This window comes from Hippopotamus amphibius, chromosome 10 (assembly GCF_030028045.1).
Source record: "Hippopotamus amphibius kiboko isolate mHipAmp2 chromosome 10, mHipAmp2.hap2, whole genome shotgun sequence".
Lineage (NCBI taxonomy): Eukaryota > Metazoa > Chordata > Mammalia > Artiodactyla > Hippopotamidae > Hippopotamus > Hippopotamus amphibius.
Genome location: NC_080195.1, coordinates 69,870,262 through 69,879,551, shown reverse-complemented (window position 1 = coordinate 69,879,551; position 9,290 = coordinate 69,870,262).

Here is a 9,290-nt window from a genome sequence, read left to right as displayed (position 1 = left end):
CCTGCTGACACCTTGATCTGAGAGTTCTGACCTCTAGAACTGTAAGAAAATTAATTCATGTTGTTGTTAGCACTGAGTATGGTAATTTGTTACAGTAGCAATAGAAAGCTAATATACCACGGGTTGGCAGTGCTCTAGTCATCTGAGCAATTGTGGTTTCTTGGGCTTAGGAGACCTATCCAGGGCAGAGAGCTAGGAAGAAACAGAGCTCACACAGGAACCAAACCCTGTGACTTCAGATCCTGGGCTCTTGCCCCTTCAGTCCACACTCCTCAGTTATGGTGTTGATTGGAAAAGGCATGAATATATTTGTTACATCTCAATCTTGTTTGTCAGCTTATAAAATGCTGTGTTAGTCAAGATTCTCCAGAGAAACAAAACCAATAGGCAGTGTGTGTGTGTGTGTAAAGAGATTTGTTTTCAGGAATTGCCTCACAGGATTGTGGAGGCTTGGCAAGTGTAAAATCTGGTGGAGGAGGCTAGCAGGCTGGATGCTCAGGAAAGAGTTGCAGTTTAAGCCAAAAGGCAGTCTGCTGGAACACCTGGAAGAACTGATGTTGCAGATGGAGCCCGAAGTCTGTCAGCTGGAGAATTCCCTCTTGTTCAGGGGAAGTTAGCATGTTGTGCTATTCAGGCTTTCCACTGATTGCATGAGACCCACTCACATTATGGAGGGCAATCTGTTTTACTCAGTCTACTGATTTAAATGTAAATCTCACCCAAAAACAGCCTTACAGAAACATCCAGAATAATGTTTGACCAAATATCTGGGCACCATGGCCCAGTCAAGTTCACCCATAGAATTAACCGTCACAGAAGGCATCTGCACTCACCAAGTAGTCAAACTTTTTGAAAACTCATTTCACTTTGCACTAGAGTTGGTTCAGTGGAATGGTCCTACCCAGAACAAGTCTGTCCACACCAGAAACTAAACTACCTAAGGAAAGTAAGTGACTGGAATTTATGACAGAATGGAGATGTCGTTCCTTTTTTCTGCTTCTCCACGAGTCATCAAGCCCAAAGCAGTTTATCTGTGTAAGAATCTTTCTTACTCTGCTGTAAAAGATGGGAGCCGTCCTTCTAATCCCCGTTAGGGGAAGAGCCTCATGGTTCATAATTAACTCCCCACCCAAGATGGGGGAGCTTGTCTTTTCTGGCTTTCTTTCTCTCCTGTTCTCTCTCTTCCTTCTCCCATCATCTTGCTCTTGTCTTCTTCCTCCACTTTTCTAGTTCTTCATCCTTGTGCTTTTGTGAATAGGTTAGTGAAGGCTTGGAAAAACTAGCCTTTCTTTCTCCAACTCCTGGCAACGATTCTGGAGCAAGAACAAGTGAGCATGAGATCAAGAGAGACAAAGAACAAAAATGTGAATAAGTAAGAGCTTGTGAGTGTGCGAGTAGGTGTGCATGTGTTCAGGCATTTGTGTGAATGTGTGTGACTGTTTGGAAACTATTGGGGTTTGGAGGTGCTTTTATTTCGGTGTATATTCTAAGTACATGGGCAGAGGAAGCAGGTATAAAATTGGGTAGAATGAAATTATGGAGAAATAAAAGTGTAGAGTTAACCTTTATTTGAAATTTAACCAATTAAATCGCTACCTTGTGTGACAGATGCACAATGCCAGGGATACCAAAATTAGCCAGCTGGGGCCCTGCTCTCAAGGGGCTCCCTCACACGGCTCTTTGTGTCCTTCCAATCGCACTCGCACAGCTTAGCATGGATCCCGCACTCGCCTTACATGGGTTTCACTCAGCTTCTTGAAATGTCAATCTGGCCTCCAGGGCGGAAGAGATAGTATGTGCCCTCAGGACAGCACCAGCTCCCCACCCCCACGTGTGATCCTAGAGGACCCAGGTCCATGCTGGGTGCACAGAGGTGTTCTTAAGTTGATAAAAACGTAATCCTTCCCAGCCTGCCCTAAGGCCTTCCTCGTGAAGCCTGGTTTTTCAGCTGGTTTGTTTCACGGTTAGAGGCTTTATTAACCACATGTTAGTAAAGGAAAACCAGCTTCAGACAGCTGCTGGTGGTGGTCCTTCACAGGACGTCTCGCAGAATCCCACAGCGCCGCAGCCTGCCATTGTCAATGTTTTTTTTGTCTCTGGATGTTCCTAAGTGATAGGACTGCAAAGCAGATTTCTCCTGGTTTCTCCACTGGGTGCAACATAGGGAAGCCCTTGTCCCTTTCTCAGTGCCAGGAGTCACTCAGGCGCTCAGCCCAGGGTCCTTCTCCTCAGGACTGATTCACGAGTCTGTCGCTAAATCAGCCTTGGTTTGGCAAATAAGCACAGCCCTTTGAAGTCTTTATCGCTACTAATCAGGTTTCAAAAACCTTCATTCTCCTCCCTGTTTACAGCGTCAGTACTCTTTGACACTCCTCAGATAAATGCATTCTAGGATGAGCCACTTTTTATCTTCACTGCCCCCTGCCAGCCCCCTTAAGATAGCTAGCTATCTGGTAAACGATCAGAAGAGAAGAGGTAAAATTAAGAGATTTGGGTTGCAATAACTCAGTAGCAAGAGAAGCTCATCTAGGGAAAAAAAAAAACCAAACAAAAAAAATGTTTCTTGCAACGGGTCAGGCTTATACAATATCCCCATTCTAATCCTGTGGCGGTCAGTGAGATGACTCAAAGCCACTCTGACAAATGTAGGAACTCTTCAAAGTCTGGGGAGTGAAATATTGTCTTATACTGAATCTTCCTTTTTTGATTAGTGTGGAGCCTGTATCCTGCTTCCAAAGGCAGGATCCAGTTTTCTTATTCATTTTCACCACAGTTGGAATGGAAAAACTGAAGTCATTGCTCTGATGGCAAGAAACATCTTGTGGCGCCCACAGAGCCAGCAGTCGGTGCAGACAGGCGTAGGGGTGCCTTTTGCCCCTTTTCTGTATGGAAAGAGCTTCAGTCCACTGAAATAGATGATTTTTAGTGTAGGCTAACATGGCAGAAATAACTTAGACTCTGTTGATTTTTTTCTTCTTTGTTTATAAAGATTTCTCTGTTTCTTTCTTATAATCAACATCCATGGATTGGCCATAAAAATATATTCCTCAGTTTGAGGTCAGGAACTTTCTTGAGAGGTTAGGGAGATTCCAAAAGTTTTGTGGAAACTAGAGCTGCAGAACTCCAAAAAGTAGGTTGGGGTGGAAGAGACAAGAAATGCCTTTGTTTAGGGAAGGTGAGCAGATATTTTGGATTTCCATCTTGCTTCTAAAGCTGAAAATAGGGAAGGAAACCTGAAGGGGAGCAAGAGAGAAATGAAACAAAGAAATGAGGATGTGCCTGGCCCAGTTAGACGTGCCCTACCCACATTACTGTGTTTAATCTTCACAACAATGGGGTGAGGCAGATCTGTTACCCTCCCAGGAGTCACTTCCCTTACCCTTCTTCCCGCCTGTCAAAGCCCACTTCACATGGTAAATATTAAAATGCTAGATATATACTTTGCCTTTGGGTAGGAATGGCCAAGGGACCCAGTTCTGACTATGGTTAATAAGAGAAAGTCTGTTGGCAGAATTGGGAAAAGAAGAGCTCTCTTGTCACCTACCTGCCCCCTGCTTCCTACATATGAATGCAATTGTATGAAGACATGATGCCTGGAGCAGTAGCAGCTGTCTTGCAACCAAGAGGCAAAAAAATAATAATAATTTGAGGGCCAAAAGTTTTCATACTGAGGATGGTGGAATGGAGGATGGAAAGAGCTGGATTCTTTTTTTTTAAATAAATTTATTTATTTATTTATTTTATTGGCAGTATTAGGTCTTCATTGCTACATATGGGCTTTCTCCAGTTGCAGCGAGTGGGGGCTACTCTTCATTGCACGGGCTCCTCATTGTGGTGGTCTCTTGTTGCGGAACCCCGGCTCTAGGTGCATGGGCTTCAGTAGTTGTGGCACATGGGCTCAACAGTTGTGGCTCACGGGCTCTAGAGTGCAGGCTCAATAGTTGTGGTGCAGGGGCTTAGTTGCTCTGTGACATGTAGTATCTTCCTGGGGCAGGGCTCAAACCTGTGTCTCCTGCATTGGCAGGTGGATTCTTAACCACTCTGCCACCTAGGAAGTCCTGGATTCTTTTTGATTATTATTATTTTTAATTGAAGTATAGTTTATTTACAATATTGTGCTAGTTTCAGGTGTACAGCAAGATGATTGTTATATATATTTTTTTTTTAACAATTATTTTCCATTATAGGTTATTACAAGACATTGAATATAGTTCCCTGTGCTTTACAGTAAATCCTTGTTACTTATCTATTTTATGTATAGTAGTTTGTATGTGTTAATCCCATACTCCTAATTTATCCCCCACTTTGATAACTATATGTTATCTTCTATGTCAGTAAGTCTGTTTCTGTTTTATATGTAGATTGATTTGTATTATGTGATTAGATTCCACATATAAGTGATACTGTATAATATTTGTCTTTGTTTCACTTACTTCACTTAGTATAGTATCCTCTAGGTCCATTGCTACAAATGGCAATATTTCATTCTTTTTAATGGCTGACTAATATTCCATTGTATACATGCCACATCTTCTTAAGTCAGTCATCGGCTGATGAGCACTTGGGTTGTTTCCATGTCTTGGCTATTGTAAATACTGCTGGATGAACATTGGGGTGCATGTATCTTTTTTAATTAGGACTTTTGTATTTTCTGAATATATGTCCAGGAGTGGGATTACTAGATCATATGGTAGCTCTGTTTTTAGCTTTTTTAAGGAATCTCCATACTGTTTTCCATAGTGGCTGCACCAATTTACATTCCCACCAACAGTGTAGGAGGATTCCCTTTTCTCCATACCCTCTCCAGCATTTATTAATTATAGACTTGATGGTAGCCATTCTGACCAGTGTAGGTGGTACCTCATTATAGTTTTGATTTGCATTTCTCTAATAATTAGCAATGTTGAGCATCTTTTCACATGCCTATTGGCTGTCTGTATGTTTTCTTTGCAGAAATGTCTATTTAGGTCTTCTGCCCATTTTTTTGATTGGATTGTTGTTTTGTTTGATATTAAGCTGAATGAGTTGTTCGTATATTTTCAATATTAATTCCTTTTTGGTTGCATCATTTGCAAATATTTTCTACCATTCTGTAGGTGGTCTTTTAGTTTGTTGGTGGTTCCTTTGCTGTGCAAAAGGTTTTAAGTTTTATTAGATTTCCATTTGTTTATTTTTGTTTTATTTCTTTTGCCTTGGGAGACTGATCTAAAAAAATATTGCTACGATTTATGCCCAAGAATGTTTTGCCTATGTTATCTTCTAGGAGTTTTATGGTGTCATGTCTTATATTTAGGTCTTTAAATCATTTCGAGTTTATTTTTGTATGTGGTATGAGGGAGTGTTCTAATTTCGTTGATTGAAATATAGCTGTTCAGATTTCCTAACACCCCTTGTTGAAGAGATTGTTTTTTCTCCATTGTATATTCTTACCTCCTTTGTTGTAGATTAATTGACCATAGGTGTGTGGGTTTATTTTTGGGCTCTCTCTTCTGTTCCATTGATCCATATGTCTGTTTTTGTGCCAATACCATGCTGTTTTGATCACTATAGCTTTGTAGCATTGTCTGAACTCTAGAAGGGTTATGCCTCCAGCTTTGTTCTTTTCCCTCAGGATTGCTTTGGCAATTCTGGGTCTTTTGTGGTTCCATATAAATTTTAGGGTTGTCTGTTCTAGTTCTGTGAAAAATGTCATTGCTATTTTGATAGGGATTGCATTAAATCTGTAGATTTCTTTGGGTAGTATGGCCATTTTAACAATATTAATTCTTCCAATCCAAGATCATTGGATATCTTTCCATTCCTTTGAATCATTTTTGGTTTCCTTTATCACCGTTTTACAGTTTCAGTGTATGGGTCTTTCACCTCCTTGGTTAAGTTTATTCCTAGGTATTTTTTTTGACACAATGTTTTTTTGTTTGTTTGTGTTTTGTTTTGTTTTGTTTTAGGCTACATCGTGCAACTTGCAGGATCTCAGTTCCCTAACCAGGGATTAAATCCAGGCCATGGCAATGAAAGCCCAGAATCTTAACCACTAGGTCACTAGGGAACTCCCTGAAAACTTTTAAATGAGATTGTTTTCTTTCCTTTCTCTTTCTGATATTTCATTGTTAGTGTAATGAAATGCAACAGATTTCTATATATTAATCTTGTATCTTGCCACCTTGTTCAATTGATTTATTAGTTCTAATAGTTTTTGTGTGGAGAGTTTAGGGTTCTCTCTATGGAGTATCATATCATGTGCAAATAGTGACAGTTTTACCTCTTCCTTTCCAATTTGGAAAACTTTTCGTTCTTGTTCATGTATGATTGTTGTGGCTAGGACTTCTAATAGTATGTTGAATAGAAGTGGTGAAAGTGGGCATCCTTGTCTTGTTCCTGAATTTAGCAGGAAGGCTTTCAGTTTTTCACCATTGAGTATTATGTTGGCTGTGGGTCTGGCATAAATGGCTTTTATTATGTTGAGGTATGTTCCCTTTATACGCACTTTGGTGACAGTTTTTATCATGAATGGGTGTTGAATTTTGTCAAATGCTTTTTCTGTGTCTATTGAGATGAACATATGGTTTTTGGAGAGAGCTGGATTCTTCATGATATTGTTGAGACGACTGATTCAGTCCTGGAAACACATACCTCTAGAGACTTTTTTATGTTAGATATTATTTTAGTCACTTTTAGCTGGATATTCTGTTACTTGCAGCCAAAATCATCCTAGTAGATGAAATATGACTATTTCCATTTTACTGCACTCTGGATGTGTTTCATCTGACCAGAAAATTATATCGCTGATCACTGCAGTGGAAACAAAGCATAGTTTTTTTTTTTTTAATAATCTGTTGGAAATCATCTCTTGTGCAGTTCTGTAGCTTAATGCATTTCCTCCTCACCGTCCTTCACGTGTAGATGATAACATGTAACAGTCCATGAAATGGCCATTTACCACAGATAACCTATAAATAGGTTAACCTTACATTCTATTATTTCTTATTTCTTATGATCCAGTTGCTAAAAGATTGGCACCAATCCTCAACCATTAGTCTTATAATTTGGCTAACACTATTCCTAGCAGACTAATAGAAGTTCTGAGGCTGACACAACATATAAATCTACAATTATTGTCTCCTACCATGATGATGATGATACGAGATGCATGGTTTAGAATAGTTCTGTTGTTCAGAATGACTGCTAGCAAAGCCATCAGTCACACTTAAGCTTTCCCTCGCAACTATAATACGTTACACACACACACACACACACACACACGCACACACGCACTGTTAGAACCAATAAGAAATTTCAGCAAAAATGCAGGATACAAAATCAACACACAAAAATCAGTTTTGTTTTGTTTTATTTTGTTTTTAATCAGTTCTGCTTGTATACACTAACAATGAACAGTCCAAAAGGAAATTAAGAAAACAATTCAAGTTATACTAGCATCAAAAAGAATGAAATACTTGGCAATAAACTTAACCAAGGAGGTTAATTATGCTTGAAAACTACAAAACATTCCTGAAAGAAATTAAAGACACCAATAAATGGAAAGACATCCCATGGTTATGGATTAGAAGGTTTAATATTATTAAGATGTCAATACTACCTAACATGATCTATAGATTCAATGCAATCTTCATTAAAATCTCAACACTTTTTTTCAGAAACAGAAAATTCATCCTAAAATTATTATGGAATTTTATCAAGTAACCCCAAATAGTCAAAAAAAATCTTGAAAAAAAAGAACAACATTGGAGGTCTCACACTCCTGATCTCAAAACTTACTATAATTCTATGACAATCAAAACAGTGTGGTACTACCATAAAGACAGACATATACACCAAGGCAATACGATAGAGAACCCAGAAATAAACTCACATATATATGGTCAAATGATTTTCAGTAAGGGTGCCAAGATGATTTAATGGGGAAAAGGCAGTCTTTTTAACAAATTATGTTGGGAAAACTGGATCTCCAAATGCAAAAAAAAAAAAAAAAAAAAAAAAATACAGATGCAAAAAAATTAAGTTAGACCCTTACCTTACACTATGCACAAAAATTAACTCAAAATGATCAAAGATTTAAATATTAGAGCTAAAACATAAGAAAACAGAGTAAAAAATAAAAGCTTTAGGACATTGGACTTGGCAATGATTTTCTGACACCAAAAGCATTGGGCTTCATTAAAATCAAGAACTTCTGTGCATCAAAAGACACTATCACAGATGTAGAGGACTTGAGGATGCTGAGGGGTGGGGGAAAGGAAGGGGAAGCTGGGATGAAGTGAGAGAGTAGCATTGACATATATACACTACCAAAAATAAAATGGATCGCTAGTGGGAAGCTGCTGCATAACACAGGGAGATCAACTTGATCATTGGTGACGACTTAGAGGGGTGGGATAGGCAAGGTGGGAAAGAGTTGTGGGAGGGAGGAGATATGGGGATATATGTATAAATACAGATGATTCACTTTGCTGTATAGCAGAAACTGGCAAAACAGTGTAAAGCATTTATACTCTGATAAAGATCTGAAAACAAAAACAAACAAAAGACACTATCAACATCCCACTTCTGGGCATATATCTAGAGAAAAACTTGGTCTGAAAGAATACATGCACCCCAGTGTTCATTGCACCACTGTTTACAATAGCCAAGACATAAAAGCAACCTAAATGTCCATCAACAGAGGAATGGATAAAGAAGATATGGTACATATATACAATGGAATATTACTTGGCCATAAAAAAGAATGAAATAATGCCATGTGCAGCAACATGGATGGACCTATAGATTGTCATACTGAGTGAAGTAAGTTAGACAGAGAAAGAGAAGTATCGTATAATATCACTTATATGCGGAATATAAAAAGAAATGATACAAATGAATGTACTTACAAAACAAATTCATAGACAGAAAATGAACTTATGGTTACAAGGAGGGGAAGGGTGGAGGGAAGGGATAGTTAGCGAGTTTGGGATTGACATGTATACACAGTGTTATATTTAAAAAGAATAACCTACTAGGACCTACTGTATAGAAGAGGGAACTCTGCTTGATGTTAGGTGGCAGCCTGGATGGGAGGGGAGTTTGGGAGAGAATGGATACATATATGTATGGCTGAAAGAAAGAAAGAAAGAAAGAAAGAAAGAAAGAAAGAAAGAAAGAAAGAAAGAAAGAAAGAAAGAAGGAAGGAAGGAAGGAAGGAAGGAAGGAAGGAAGGAAGGAAAGAAAGAAAGAAAGAAGGAAAAAGAAAAAAGGAAAAAGAAAGAAGAAAGAAAGAGAGAATTACAGTATGA